The 16268-nt window shown below is 40.8% G+C and overlaps 1 long non-coding RNA gene across 1 annotated transcript in view; it reads left to right on the plus strand.

Moving 5' to 3' along the window:
• Positions 1–12210, plus strand: part of LOC147362800 (uncharacterized) — a 49346-nt gene extending 37136 nt beyond the window's left edge. Inside the window, exons 3-4 of the long non-coding RNA XR_015135829.1 lie at positions 5347–5512; positions 6678–12210. This is a non-coding gene — a long non-coding RNA (uncharacterized LOC147362800). The remainder of the gene's footprint in view (positions 1–5346; positions 5513–6677) is intronic.
• The last annotated feature ends 4058 nt before the right edge of the window (positions 12211–16268 follow it).

Below are 16268 nucleotides of genomic sequence, written 5' to 3' on the forward strand. Positions count from 1 at the left end.
GGGTCACAAATAGTCGGACATGACTGAGCAACTGAACTGAACTGATTTTTATTACAATCTAGGAGAAATCACAGGCACCTCTCTGAAAATCTTTTGCTGATTTTCTTCTCATTATTAGAGTGTCCTTTATGTTAAGGAACATTCTACAAATTATCATAATCTTATTTTAAACCTCATGATATAGTATCATTACACTCTGTAAGAAAAACTAAGAAACATGAAATAACTGTTCAAATTGACAAAACAGTAAGAGGCAGAATTGGGATTTGAATCCAGGTCTGTCTGACACCAAAGTCATGCTCTTTTCATTACATTACTCAGCCTGATGCTACCTCTCTCTGTAAAACCCACCACGATCACCTCTTTCTGCCATCACCAAAGCAGAGCAGTTAATATTTCTTTTGGAATACTGAAAATAATTATCCAGCAGTGTACACCTCTGTACTGACATTAAACTGTTGGTACCCGATGACATTAATGATTTATTCCTGCTTCTCTCAGCTTACCCCAGATAATGTGTCAATCAATACTCAGTTTTTTGGTTTTCTCTATGCCATGCCTCTCAGCTTCCAGTTTCAAATAGGTGTTTAAGGATGCTGTCTACTCAGACAACATTGAAAGGCTACTGTAATCAAAACAGCACAGTTCTGACATAAAAACAGACATATAGATCAATGGAACAGAATAGAGTCCAGAAATAAACCCACACACCTAAGGTCAATTAATCTTCAACAAAGGCAGCAAAAATACACAAGAGAGAAAAGACAGTCTCTTCAATAAATGGTGCTGGGAAAGCCAGACAGCTACATGTAAATCAATGAAATTAGAACACTCCCATATACCACATACAAGAATAAACTCAAAATGGTTTAAAGACCTAAGTATAAGACATTACCATAAGTATCCTGGAAAAGAATAGAGGCAAAACATTCCTGGACATAAATCATACCAACATTTTCTTAGATCAGTCTCTTAAGGTGAAATGAATAAAATCAAAAATAAACAAATGGGACCTAATCAAACTTGGAAGGTTTTGCACAGCAAAGGAAACCATCAACAAAATGAAAGTACATTCTATGAAATGGGAGAACATGCTAGTAAATGATGCAACAAACAAGGGTTTAATTTCCAAAACACACAAAGCTCATACAACTCAGCATCAAAAAAAAACCCCCAAAAAACAAACAAAAAACAAACACAACTCAATCAAAATTAGCATAAGACCTAAATAGACATTTATCCAAAGAAAATAAATGAACAATTTTTACTCTATCTGGCATCTGGATTACACTTCACAGTTGATACATTTTTTTTTGCATAAATTACCCCTTTAATTCATTATAATAATCTTCAGCTTAAAAGTTATATTTTTATTATGAGAGAAAGAATTGAAGCTTAAGGGTGGTATATCACTTGTCCAAGACCACAAAGCTAATCAATGGGAAAGTAAAATACATTACTTTACTCCCAGTTCTTAATGGGAGAATTAAACAATCTATGTTCTTTGAGATTCTTCCCTACATGCTCTATTCACTCTGAATCACAGAATTGAGAAGTTTCCAGAAAAGGATACTTGCTGTTTTCCCATATCTTGTAGGTGTCAAAGAAAATAAAGGCTTAAATAAGTAGCAGGAGTGATTTAGGTTAGATATTAACTGGGTGGCTGATGCTGATGAGACTGGAAAAGATGACCAAAGGATATTTTGAGATTATCTGTTTTGAAAAAACAGTATGGGTTGGATTCCATTCCAGTACATGCCTGGTGGTGCAAGAAGTAATTAAATGAATTCTTGTGAATTATTTGAAAGCAGTTTATAAACTGGATGATTTAATGGAGTTTCTTCGAGTTCTCTGATTCTATAACAAATATTCTACTGAATGGATTTATACTACTGAAAGTTGCTCTCTGGTATATGGGGATGGATCTTGTTTTCTTGACCCCTTCATCTGTGATCTCTGGAGAATGCAGATCCCCTTATTCAATTCCATTTCATACCCTCAGGGTTAAGCCTTCAGGGAAGAGGTCAGAGATGACCTAACTTACCTGAGGTCCTGAGCTGCTTCCTGGGCAGTTAGCTTTCCATCCACTGTTGATTTGATTTCACTCTGCACCCCAGGGAGATTTTAAAGATATACAATTTTAGTCTGAGTGTGGTTCAATTTCCAACCTTTATGGGATGTCAGATCATGTAAGATCATGGCATCTGGTCCCATCACTTCATGGCAAATAGATGGGGAAACAGTGGAAACAGTGAGTGACTTTATTTTTTTGGGCTCCAAAATCACTGCAGATGGTGATTGCAGCCATGAACTTAAAAGATGCTTACTCCTTGGAAGCAAAGTTATGACCAACCTAGACAGCATATTAAAAAGCCAGAGACATTACTTTGTCAACAAAGGTCTGTCTGGTCAAGGCTATAGTTTTTCCAGTGATCATGTATGGATGTGAGAGTTGGACTATAAAGAAAGCTGAGCGCTAAAGGATTGATGCTTTTGAACTGTTGTGTTGGAGAAGACTCTTGAGAGTCCCTTGGACTGTAAGGAGATCCAACCAGTCCATTCTAAAGGAGCTTAGTCCTGAGCGTTCACTGGAAGGACTGATGTTGACGTTGAAACTCCAATACTTTGGCCACCTGATGCGAAGAGCTGACTCATTTGAAAAGACGCTGATGCTGGGAAAGATTGAGGGCAAGAGGAGAAGGGGACAACAGAGGAGGAGATGGTTGGATGGCATCACTGACTCAATGGACATGAGTTTGGGTAGGCTCTGGGAATTTGTGATGGACAGGGAGGCCTGGCATGCTGCAGCTCATGGGGTCGCAAAGAGTCTGACACAACTGAGCGACTGAACTGAACTGAACTGAACTGATGGGATGTCAGAGCTGAAGAATAAACAAAGGACCGGGTAGTTGGCTTAAGGCAGTAAGCCTAATAAAACAAAGACACCTAGTGGGGAAAACAAAATTGTCTGGGTATTTATCCAGATGCTGCCACAATCAGATACCTGCCTTAGAGCAGCATCTGTAGGGTATTAAATCCATGTGATTTCACTCATGCTGGAAAGTCCCTTTTCTCCTCAACAGAAGTGTCATCTGTGCATCTTAAACTGATCCTATGCATGTTAAGTTGCTTCAGTCATGTCCGACTCTGCGACCCTGTGGACTGTAGCCTGCCAGGCTCCTCTGTCCATGGGACTCTCCAGGCAAGAATACTGGAATGGGTTGCCATGCCCTCCTCCAGGGTATATTCCCAAGCTGAGGATCAAACCCACACCTTTTATGCCTCCTGCATTGCCAGGTGAGCTTCTTTACCATTCAGTTCAGATCAGTTCAGTCGCATCCAACTCTTTGTGACCCCATGGACCGTGAATGCCAGGCCTCCCTGCCAACCACCAACTCCCAGAGTTTACCCAAACTCATGTCCATTGAGTTGGTGATGCCATCCAACCAAACAATCCTCTGTCGTCCCCTTCACCTTCTGCCTTCAATTTTTCCCAGCATCAGCTTCTTTTCAAATGAGTCAGCTCTTCGCATCAGGTGGCCAAAGAGTTCAGCTTCAGCATCAGTCCTTCCAATGAATATTCAGGACGGATTTCCTTTAAGATGGACTGGTTGGATCTCCTTGCAGTCCAAGGGACTCTCAAGAGTCTTCTCCGACACCACAGTTCAAAAGCATCAATTCTCTGGTGCTCAACTTTCTTTATAGTCCAACTCTCACATCCATACATGACTATTAGAAAAACCATAGCCTTAACTAGATGGATCTTTGTTGGCAAAGTAATGTCTCTCCTTTTTAATATGTTGTCTAGGTTGGTCATAACTTTCCTCCAAGGAATAAGAAGTGTCTTTTAATTTCATGGCTGCAATCACCATCTGCAGTGATTTGGGAGCCCCAAAAAAGAAAGTCTGACACTGTTTCCACTGTTTCCCCATCTATTTGCCATGAAGTGATGGGACTGGATGCCATGATCTTCGTTTTCTGAATGTTGAGCTTTAAGCCAACTTTTTCAATCTCCACTTTCACTTTCATCAAGAGGCTTTTGAGTTCCTCTTCACTTTCTGCCATAAAGGTGGTGTTATCTGCATATCTGAGGTAATTGATATTTCTCCCGGCAATCTTGATTCCAGCTTGTGCTTCCTCCAGCCCACCATTTCTCATGATGTATTCTGCATATAAGTTAAATAAGCAGGGTGACAATATACAGCCTTGACGTACTCCTTTTCCTTTTTGGAACCAGTCTGTTGTTCCATGTCCAGTTCTAACTGTTGCTTCCTGACCTGCATATAGGTTTCTCAAGAGGCAGGTCAGGTGGTCTGGTATTCCCATCTCTTTCAGAATTTTCCAGTTTATTGTGATACACACACTCAAAGGCTTTGGCATAGTCAATAAAGCAGAAATAGATATTTTTCTGGAACTCTCTTTACCATTAGTGCCCAAATGATCCTGTAGCATGAGTGTTAGTTGTTTAGTCATGTCCGAATCTTTGTGACCCCATGGACTGTAGCCTATCAGGCTCCTCTGTCTATGGAATTCTCTAGGCAAGAACACTGGAGTGGGTAGCCATTCCTTTCTTCAGTGGATCTTTCTGACCCAGGCTTCAAACCCAGGTCTCCTGCATTGCAGGGATATTTGTTACTGTCTGAGCCACCAGGAAACTAATTCTGTTTCCCTGATGTGTTTAAATCTATGTGTTTTAGTTTCCTCTTTATTCAAAAGGAAGAATTATAACTTCCCACCTCACAGTGTTAGAGAGCTAAGTAATGGAGCTTTCTGAAAGGTATCATGCATTTCACTTTAAAGACCCTTTCAAGAGAATATCGAAATTAAGGGAAAACTGTTGTAGAACTCATCTAACAAAATACTTCCTAAAAATTAAGGTAATGCATTATATGCAAACAAAACTGGTAATCAGTTCAAAAGTAATGTGCATCTGAAACTCAAAAACATAAAAAAGAAAGTCTTTTTTTTTTTTTTTTTATAAAAGTACTGCTTCTCACCCACATATCCTTTCTTTCCTGTGTCTTTGAACTCCCCTCATTGGGGGGCCCTGACTTCCAACACTGTATCTGACAAGTGAAGAACTGGGTTTAGAGGGGCAGTCACCAAAACATTATTTTAGCAAACAGCCCAGCTTTTCCAACAGGCCCGCACTGTGAACCTGGAGCAGTGATTACACTGCTCCTGCCTAACGTGGGACATTTAGCTTCTGGAAGTCCACAGAAGAGAATGCAGGGCTGGGGAGGGTACTCAGTGATGATGCCATTCCACCAACCCTGTTACTGTGCAGATAACAAAACTGAAGCCAAGACATAAGCCAGTTTTTTTTTTTTCTCTTTTAAATTTCAGAGTTAAATTCTTCATTGAAGAATGCAATGAAAAGCAACGTGAAAAAGGCAAGGGTGTACCCATGTATCCCACATTCAGGGTGTGACTGTTTGCAAGCAGACGTGCCTTCAGATAGCCCACCAGGTCTGCAGAGCCTACAGAAAAATGAAAGATCACTCCATACCAGGTATCGTCTCAGTAAGTCATGAGGTTAAGGCCAACAGAGTTTAGCTTCACACTTAGCAAATCCCCGTTCTTGGCAGAACTCTCTTCTAAGCCCAGATAACATCAGATAACATGAGAATCTTGCCTCCAAAGATCTGCCTCTCTACCTCTTCAGGGCAGCAGGAGGCTTCCGCTGGCAGCTCTAATCAGCGCAAGATCAACACAAATCCACACACGTCAATCACTCTGTTTTCACCTACTCTAGATTGCCTTCTTTCAGATTTAATTGTCTGAATTTTAGTGTCTGTGATAAGAACTCAGGGGTCATATCACACACCTCCGGAATCCTTCCACTGATTATGGACTGTGCCTGGCAAGTGATGACAGTGGAATTTAGGCAATTACGAGTGCAGGATTTTCTGGCCCTGTCAGGATCTTCACAGAGAACGTCATGCTGTGCACATTCTCATGGAGCTGGCTTGATTTTGCAATTTTTTACACCCTATTGTAAAATACTGCTATCTCCAACAAGGTCCCTGTCCAAGCATGCTTTGATGTTTTACTGGAATAAGTGGCAGCATTCAGGATTTAAGCATCAAAAGTAGAAATACACGTTTTTCTTTTTTATTCTGTAAGATTTAACACATCAATTATAAGCTTAATCACAAAAGAGGATGGTGAACAAAATGTGCTGTTATGGAATTATGAAAATGTTTTAATACTTTTACATAATTTAGAATGTTTCTACAAAGAAAAAATAATTATATTTCTGAATCATGTGCTTTAAAGGATCCCACCGAATGTTGTGGGGCTTACTGAGCCTCTGAGAGGCTTTGTGACACTGGATTGTAGGGCACCCCCGAACCCAATGATGACAGGAAACACTAACTTCCAGGTTTGGGGCCACCTTGAGGTTTTATGATTCCTTGAAAGCTCTAAACTCATAATTAAAAATGGATCGCCAAGGCCTGGGGCATGATTCCAAAATTAGTTTTATTGTTTTGAAAGTCCAGATCTGGAACCGGAATGCTTCAGAAATCCACTTGAGGAGTTGAATAAAAGGCAGGTGCTCCTTCAGGAGGAGAGGGGGCTGGGTACCTTACTGTTATTAATACTCCTGTGATTTCTGCTGCTTCTGTGTTTTCCTCAGTGTGACTAACTAAAATGCTCTTTGTTCTTTGTTCCAGACTCAGAGACATCCCTGCCACGCGGCACACAGATTTATAACTCTGGGCAAAGGTTTCAACAAATACGATTTCTTCACTCCAAAGTCCATCTATGTGTATTGCCTGAAATACAGAGTGGTGCATGATTGTCTGCTGGTCTCTAATCCCAGGAGCCTCGGCAGCAGAGGCAGGACAAGTTCCTATAACTCTGGAGACAGAGATGGCTCACACAGTGCTGTGTAGGGGCGTTCATGGAATTTATTGTTCTTTTTTCAAACTGACATAGTGCCTACACTGACACAGCCCAGAAAAAAGAAACTATTATAAATGAAAGATCTAAAATTTGTCTATTGTAAATGAAAAGATCATAACCCAAAGATTTGGTGAAAACATGCTCCTTATCCAGACAGTCCACTGTAATGTTTCAATTGAAGAGTTTCACTCAGAGAAAGAGAATGGGTTCAAACAAACAAACAAAAGATGACAAGATCCAGGGGTTAGGTTTGATGGTCTTAAACACACAAGGACGAAGACAAAACTTCTGATTCCATGTCGGCGAGCTGGGTACATGAACTGGGATGTAAAATTGAATCTTTAAAGGCTATATTACACTTTCCCATCCACCTCTTCCATGAAGACAGGCAATAGGGAGGTACTTAAATTTTTTCATGTCCTATGGGTGTCACTGAGCAATTTGTTTCCTAAGCATCTCCCATGAATATGGCTGAAATAACAAGTAAAACACACCCGGGTGCCTAACTGGAGGAATGTACTTCTAACGTCCAAAGTCCATGTGACAATGTTATCTGAAAAACATTTGACATGAACCCTATGCAATGATACTGCTGCTAAGTCACTTCATTCATGTCCGACTCTGTGTGACTCCATAGATGGAAGCCCACCAGGCTCCCCCGTCCCTGGGATTCTCCAGGCAAGAACACTGGAGTGGGTTGCCATTTCCTTCTCCAACGCATGAAAGTGAAAAGTGAAAGTGAAGTCGCTCAGTTGTGTCTGACTCTTAGCGACCCCATGGACTGCAGCCCACCAGGCTCCTCCGCCCATGGATTTTCCAGGCAAGAATACTGGAGTGGCACTAAACTCACTCTAATGAGCAGTCCTGTAAAAGGCATCCATTTTGGAACCCAGGCCAGATATGAGTGAAACTCAGTAATAAGTATGACAATCTGACTTTACCACAAGGTCTTACGACAGAGTCCTGGTATGGTGTTAACCTCTGGATTACCCAATCTTGGGAAGGAGCCAATTGGCCTATAGAACTCCTGAAAATGAAACACTACCCATCATAGGTTGGAAAGTACGTCTACCTAAGTAACTCTGATAAGAGGCCCTCGAAAATGGAAAACCACAAAAACGCCAACAATACTATAGCTCTTGAGAAGTTCCTTGTCTAGTGGGAAAAGGAGATAAAATAAAAAGCTTGGGACTTCCCTGGAGGCCCAGTGATTAAGAATCTGCTTGCCAACGCAGGGGACATGGGTTCAGTCCATATTCTGGGAAGATTCCGCATGTCTCAAGAGAACTAAGCTCATCTGTTACAACTACTGAAGCCTGTGTTTCTAGAGCCTGTGCTCCATAACAAGAGAGGCTACCACAAGGAGAAGCCCAGGAATCAGAAGTAGAAAAAGCCTGTGTGTAGCAAGGCAGACCCAGTGTAGCCAAATAAATAAAAAAATGTTTTTTAAATATTGTTATTGTTGTTCAGTAGCATCTGACTCTGCAGCCTCATGGACTATAGTACGTAGGGCTTCCCTGTTCTTCACCAACTCCCAGTGCTTGCTCAAACTCATGTGCATTGAATTGGTAATGCCATCCAACCATCTTGTCCTCTGACATTCCCTTCTCCTCCTGCCTTCAATCTTTCCCAGCATCAGGGTCTTTTCCAATTAGTGGGCTTTTCGCATCAGGTGGCCAAAGTACTGGAGCTTCAGCTTCAGCATCAGTCCTTCCAATGAATATGCAGGATTGATCTCCTTTAGGTTTGACTGGTTTGATCTCCTTGCTGTCCAAGGGACTCCCAGGAGTTGTCTCCAATACCACAGTTTGAAAGCATCAGTTCTTCAGTGCTCAGCTTTCTTTATGGTTCAACTCTCACATCCACACTTGACTGCTGGAAAAACCACAGCTTTCACTATACAGACCTTTGTTGGCAAGGTGGTGTCTCTGTTCCTTAATACACTGTCTAAGTTAGTCATAGCTTTTCTTCCAAGGAGCAAGCATCTTTTAATTTCATGGATGCAGTCACCATCTGCAGTGATTTTGGAGCCCAAGAGTATAAAGTCTGTCACTGTTTCCACTGGTTCTCCATCTATTAGCCATCAAATGATAGAACCAGATGCCATGATCTTTGTTTTTTGAATGTTGAGTTTTAAGCTAGCTTTTTCACTCTCCTCATCAAGAGAGGAACTCTTTAGTTCCTCTTTACTTTCTGCCATAAAGTGAAGTGGCTCAGTCGTGTCTGACTCTTTGCGACCCCATGGACTGTAGCCTACCAGGCTCCTCAGTCCATGGGATTTTCCAGGCAAGAATACTGGACTGGGTTGCCATTTCCTTCTCCAGGGGAACTTCCTGATCCAGGGATTGAACCCGGGTCTCCCACATTGTAGGCAGACGCTTTACTGTCTGAGCCACCAGGGAAGCCCTTCTGCCATAAGGGTGGTGTCATCTACATATCTGAGGTTGTTGATATTTCTCCCTTGCAATCTTGAGTCCAGCTTGTGTTTCATACAGCCCAGTATTTCACATGATGTACTCTGCATATAAATTAAGTAAGCAGGGTGACAGTATACAGCCTTGACATACTCCTTTTCCAGTCTGGAACCAGTCTGTTGTTCCATGTCTGGTTCTAACTGTTGCTTATTGAATTGCATACAGATTTCTCAGGAGGCAGGTAAGGTAGTCTGGTATTCCCATCTCTTGAAGAATTTCTCACCATCTGTTGTGATTCACACAGTTAAAAGCTTTAGCATAGTCAATGAAGCAGAAGTAAATATTTTTCTGGAATTCTCTTGCTTTTTCTATGATCCAATGGATGTTCATAGTTTGATCTCTGGTTTCTTTCCCTTTTCTAAATGCAGCTTGAACATCTGGAAGTTCTCGGTTCATGTACTGTTGAAGCCTACCTCGGAGGATTTTGAACATTACTTTGCTAGCGTGTGAGATGAGTGCACTTGTGCCATAGTTGGAACATTCTTTGGCATTCATTTTCTTTGATATTGGAATGAAAGCTGACTTTTCCAGTCCTGTGGCCACTGCTGAGTTTTCCAAATTTGCTGGTCTATTGAGGGCAGCACTTGCATAGCATCATCTTTTAGGATTTGAAATAGCTCAACCGGAATTCCATCACCTCCACTAGCTTTGTTTGTAGTGATGCTTCCTAAGGGCCACTTGACCACTTGACCTCGCACTCCAAGACGTCTGGCTCTAGGTGAGTGACTACACCATCATGGTTATCCGAGTCATTAAGATCTTTTTTGTATAGTTCTCTGTGTATTCTTGCCACCTCTTCTTAATATCTTCTGCTTCTGTTAGGTCCATACCTTTCTGTCCTTTGTTGTGCCCATCTTTGCATGAAGTGTTCCCTTCGTCTAATTTTCCTGAAGAGATCTCTAGTTTTTCCTATTCTTTTATTTTCCTCTATTTCTTTCCATGGCATGGCAACCTACTCCATACTCCTGCCTAGAGAATCCCATGGTAGAGGAGTCTGGCAGGCTACAGTCCATGGGGTCTCAAAGAGTTGGACATGACTAAAAGATAGCATGCATGCACAGAGAAACATTTACATTTCCTGTAAAGTTATCTGAGTTGGATGAGCTGAAAGTTGTAGAATGGGCTCTATCTGGCTGCTTGGAGAGATCAAGGCCGTAAAAGTGTATGCTGTCATTTTCTTTTTTTTTTTTTTTTTATATTTATTTACTTATTTGGCTTTGCTAAGTCTTAGTTGTGGCTAATGGGATCTTTCAGTCTTTAGTTGTCTCATGTGAACTGTTAGTTGTGGCACATGGGATCTGGTTCCCTAACCAGGGATTGAACCCAGGCCCCTGGCATTGGGAGCATGCAATCTTAACCACTGGACCACCACGGAAGTTCTTGAATGTCATCTTCTAACTGCCTGGTAAAACTGTTTATCTTTCATGGGTTAGTTAGTTTATATCCAGGACAGGGTCTGACTAGCCTAATCATGAAAAAACTCAGTTGTGTATTAGAAACTTCTTATCCTTCTTTCTTTTCTCACTGGAAATATTCATAGGTCCATTATTGCTCTGGACTCAAGAGGGAAAATAAGCTCAGAAAGACAAACTGCAGGCTGGGGTTATGCCAAGCGTATCCTCTGGATGTCTTATAGTGGGTTTCTTAAGAGAGGCATGATTTGTTGTTCAGTAAGGGCCACACTCTAGGATTTTACCCTGAGTTTGGACGCAATGCAGGATCACTTCTATTATCTTGGAAATGAGAGTGGTGGTAGCCAGTGGAGAGACTCTTTTGGAGTTAAGACAGTAATATTATCTAAAGCCACTTCCAGTTTGTAGATAAATAAATATGCACCAACTGATAGGATCATGCAGATTTTCTCATCAGACCTGCTAATGTAGTAAATTGAACAGTTTTTAACAGTTCTGTTGAGATGTAATTCACATACTGTTGGGGGCCAGAGTGAGGTACTCCGCCCATGACAAGGTCATGAGGAAGGAGGCTCGACATACGCAAAGGCGGGATCGAGCCTCAGGAGTCCCCCTGGAACTCCTCGAGCGTCTACCCCCATAACCAGAGCCTGCCTACTTTACTACTTTGTGCTCTTACCTACACCTCTGACTTTACGGGGGGCTGTCCCCCACCACCTCTTTCGGAGAAGGAGTTAACCTAGAGCTCCAGTTAATAATAATTCCTGGGCGTGATAAGAGTGTTTTAACCTACAAACTCCTCTGAAGGTTCTCTGGCCTGCCTGACAGGCTTGTCCAGCCACATGTGATCGCTCACAGCACAAGATGCTTTAAACCTTCTAAAAACAGGTTCCTTAGAAAAGTTAGAAAACTATTAGTATAAGTATAATGGGCTAATTAGAAATTGTGTTGGTGAAGGGTTTTTCATTTGTTGAGCCAATGTTTGTTGCTAAGTCTCCATATCCCCTGCCCTTACACACATTAATGACTATATAGAAGGAATAAGTATTAACCTTTGATATTAATCACGTTAGACCTTAGGCTAAGTAAATTCTTTCCTTAACTAAAACCCACTACACCCTCACCCTGTAGGAATGTAACTTTATTTGGGTGGCGTCTGTTTTGAGACTAATCAGCCCTGGAGAAATAAGTGTCCTGACTGACTGACCGCTGTCACAAGGAGAGGGTCGTAAATTGTCAGCAGGCCCCCCTGGCCAGAAGATGATGTAACACCCCTAAGACCTCTGTATACATTTGTGTGAAGCACCTGACTTTAATAAAAGTCAGGACTGCTGTCCCCATGTGACTTTTGTATAACATCTCAGTGTATAAAAACAGACTCTGGAAAATAAAGAATTGGGATCAGTTTCTCGAAATACTGGTCTCCCCATGTCGCTCTCTCTCTCACTCTGGCTGAGTCTCCATCTGGAGCGCGGAACCCACCATGCTTACTAATTATGCCTGGGCTTCTAAGATCCGACCGGGGAGGCCTCAGTGTCTCCTCTCCTTCGGGAGAACGGAAGGACGCCTGCGGCCTACGTAAGTGGTGCAAACTTCTTGTCTTGAAGTTTTATTGGTCTCCCGCGTAAACCAAGCTACTCAGCCTCTTTTCTCCACTGAATTTTCCTACTGAGCTATCCTTATTCTATTACTCTTTATATCTTTAATTAATATCTAATTGAAGCTATTGTATCCTGATCCTCGCCTACGCCGTCTCTCCTTCAAATACCCTGGATCAGCCGGGGCTGGTCCCCGGCAACATACTATACAATTCACCCAATTAAAGAATATGATTTAATAATTTTTAGCATAATCACATAATTGTGTGGTCATCACAATTTAATTTTAGAATATTTTCATCACACCAGAAAGAAACCCAGTATCTCTTAGCCATCACCATCAAATGTCCCTATTTCACGCCCAGACCTAAGAAACCACTAATCTACTTTCTGTCTCAATTGATCTGCCTATTATAGACATTTCATATAAATAGAATTATATAATATTATGATATTTTGTGACTGGCTTCTTTAATTTATCACAGTGTTTTCAAGGTTCATCTTGTTGTGGCATATAACAAGGGCTCATTCTTTGTTATTGCCAAAAAAGTTCCCTTGTATAATACTCTTTGTTTTATTGAGTTATCATTGGTTGGACATTTAGATTATTTCCACTGTTTGGCTACTATGAATAATGTGGCTATGCAGCACTATAGCTAAGACATGGGGACAATGTAAGTATCTATCAACAGATGACTAAGTATCTATCAACAGATGAAGAAGATGTGATATATATATATATATATACACACACACATATACAGTGGAATATCATTCAACCTTAAAAAAGAGGAAATCCTACCAATAGTAACAACATAAATGGACTTTGAGAACATTATGCTAAGTGAAATAAGGCAGACAAAGACAAATACCATATGATCCAACTTATATGTAGAAACTAAAAAATCAAACAAACTCATAGAAAAAGAGGTCAGATTTGTGGTTTCCAGAGGTGGGGTTGGGGGAGATTGGATGAAGGTGGTCAAAAGGTACAAACTTCCAGTTATAAGATAAATAAATACTAGGGATGTAATTTAAAACATGATGATGATAGTTACATTGCTACATCATATGTATGAAAGTTAAGAGAATGACACCTAAGAGTTCTCATCATAAGGAAAAACTTTTTCTTCCTCTTTTTCTTGTCTTTGGTATCTGTATGAGATGATGCATGTTAACTATTGCGGTAATCACTTCACAATGCATGTAAGTCAAATTATTATGCTGTGTACCTTAAACTTATACAATGCAGTACGTTAATTATGGGCTTCCCTGGTGGTTCAGATGGTAAAGAATCTGCCTGCAATGCAGGAGACCTGGGTTCAGTCCCTGGGTCAGGAATATCCCCTGAAGAAGGGAATGGCTACCCACTCCAGTATTCTTGCCTGGAGAATTCCATGGACAGAGGAGTCTGGTGGGCTACAGTCTACGGGGGCACAAAGAGTTGGACATGACTGAGTGCCTAACATACACACACACACACACGTTAATTATACCTCAATAAAAATGGAAAAAATTCAGCTCAGTTCAGTTCAGTTGTTCAGTTGGTCTGACTCTTTGCGACCCCATGGACTGCAGCACACCAGGCTTCCCTGTCAATCATCAACTCCCAGAGCTTGCTCAAACTCATGTCCATCAAGTTGGTGATGCCATACAACCATCTCATCTTCTGTCGTCCCCTTCTCCTTCTGCATTCAAACCTTCCAGCATAAGGGTCTTTTCCAATGAGTCAGTTCTTTATATCAGGTGGCCAAAGTATTGGAGTTTCAGCTTCAGTGTCAGTCCTTCCAATGAATATTCAGGACTGATTTCCTTTAGGATTGATTTGATGGATCTCCTTGCAGTCCAAGGGACTCTCAAGAGTCTTCTCTTGAGCATGAACATTCATACTCAAGTATTTGCATGGACATATGTTTTCAACTCTCGGTTATACATCTACGAGTAGAATTGCTGGGTCTCTATTGTAATTCTATGTTTAACCTGTTAGGAATTGAGAAAACCAGAAAACACTGGGCTTTTTTTCCTAAGAAAATGTGAAGGACTGGCCATAAAAGGAGATCAAGGTTGACTCTGAAAGAGGCTATCCTCAAGCCAGACTGCTCTCTAAGTCTGATATCATCTGGATATCAAGGGCAGTAACAAAAAATACTTCGTGGGCAACACAGAAAGCAAAACTACAAGTAAACTTTCCAGTAGTCCTAACATCCCAAGATTTTTTTTCTTTTTTTAGATTCAAACAGCAAGGTAGATAGATTTTCAATTCCTGTAAATTATTTCTACATGGCAAGTCTTAGAAGTACTTCAGGAGAAGCTGTGTAGATCTAGAGTCATATCTGATTCCTATAAAGATATATGAGAAATATAATGGCCACTGGTTCTATATGGCTTTAGCAATTAAGTTAATCAAAACAAAATAATATTTAACAGTCATGTCCTCAGTTGTACTAGCCACTCTGCAAGTGCTCAATACGCACATGTGACTTGTGGCTACTACGCTGGGCATTTCCCTCATTGCATAAAGTTGCAGAAGGGTTGTTGTGAAGCAGAGGTCCTAAATGGTGGCAATTTAATCCCCTCTCAAAGAAATCTGGCAGTGTGTGAAGACACTTTGATTTTTTCAACTTGGGGAAGGAAGGGTGCTTCTGTATCTAGTGGGTAGAGGCCAGGGATGCTGCCAAACATCCTATAATGCACAGGGCAGCCTCCAGAACAACTAGTCATCCCCAAATGTCAATAGTTGTAGGACCGAGAAACTCTGTTCTGAAGCAAGGATGTCCAAACCTGGGTAGCTTTTTATCAAAAAATCAAAAGAATCACCTGTTCCTCTTTTTAACAATTCATATACCTGAGTCCCATCCCTAAGATTCTGATTAAGGAAGTCTGAAGATAATCCAGAAATCTGTGTTGTTCAAAAGCGTTTCAAGTGATTCTAATGACTGAGAAGATTCAAGAACTATTATGTGAAAGCAATTGACTCTCAGCTCTTAATTCAGAGGAATATCACCTGGTAAACATGAGCAGTACTCCCAGAATAGATTAATGGCTCCAAGGCCATTACCTCTTCTGTTTAATTTCTCCAATTACTTATTTGACAATTAATGGGGTCATTAAGCACTTAAGAGTTGCATTAATGTCTCTCCTCTTTAAAAAAATTCTTTTATTCTGCGTAAATCCAGTTTGCAAATGGTTACATCTCGTTAATTATTGTACACTTTCTGTTTACAAACAGAAAAAATGACCTAGAAAAAGTCTGGCAGCTGTCTCTGTTCACTGGTGTTTGATGAGATATAGTTGAGCAAATTAGCATACCATCCCTGTAGGTAGTATGGCATGGCATATTAATATCCATTCCTTTGCTACCAACTAACTTAATACATAGAAGCAGAATTCATTTTAAGTGGTTTGAAGTTGCATAGTTTAAGGTCAATACAATTCTTCTAAACTTAGAAAAGTGTATAAATGAATTAATTTTAGCTTTAAGACATTTTTTCCTTTTCCATTTTCTATCACTCTGTAATAAATTACAAAAAGGGAATAGTTCTTGCTCTTAAAGCTCAACATTCAGAAAACGAAGATCATGGAATCCGGTCCCATCACTTCATGGCAAATAGATGGGGAAGCAGTGGAAACAGTGTCAGACTTTATTTTTCTGGGCTCCAAAATCACTGCAGATGGTGACTGCAGCCATGAAATTAAAAGACGCTTACTCCTTGGAAGGAAAGTTATGACCAACCTAGATAGCATATTCAAAAGCAGAGACATTACTTTGCCAACAAAGGTCTGTCTAGTCAAGGCTATGGTTTTTCCTGTGGTCATGTATGGATGTGAGAGTTGGACTGTGAAGAAGGCTGAGCGCTGAGGAATTGATGCTTTTG

Source organism: Bos grunniens, chromosome 11, assembly GCF_055505025.1.
Source record: "Bos grunniens cultivar Pamir isolate PY7600 chromosome 11, Bosgru_T2T1.0, whole genome shotgun sequence".
NCBI classification, from domain to species: domain Eukaryota; kingdom Metazoa; phylum Chordata; class Mammalia; order Artiodactyla; family Bovidae; genus Bos; species Bos grunniens.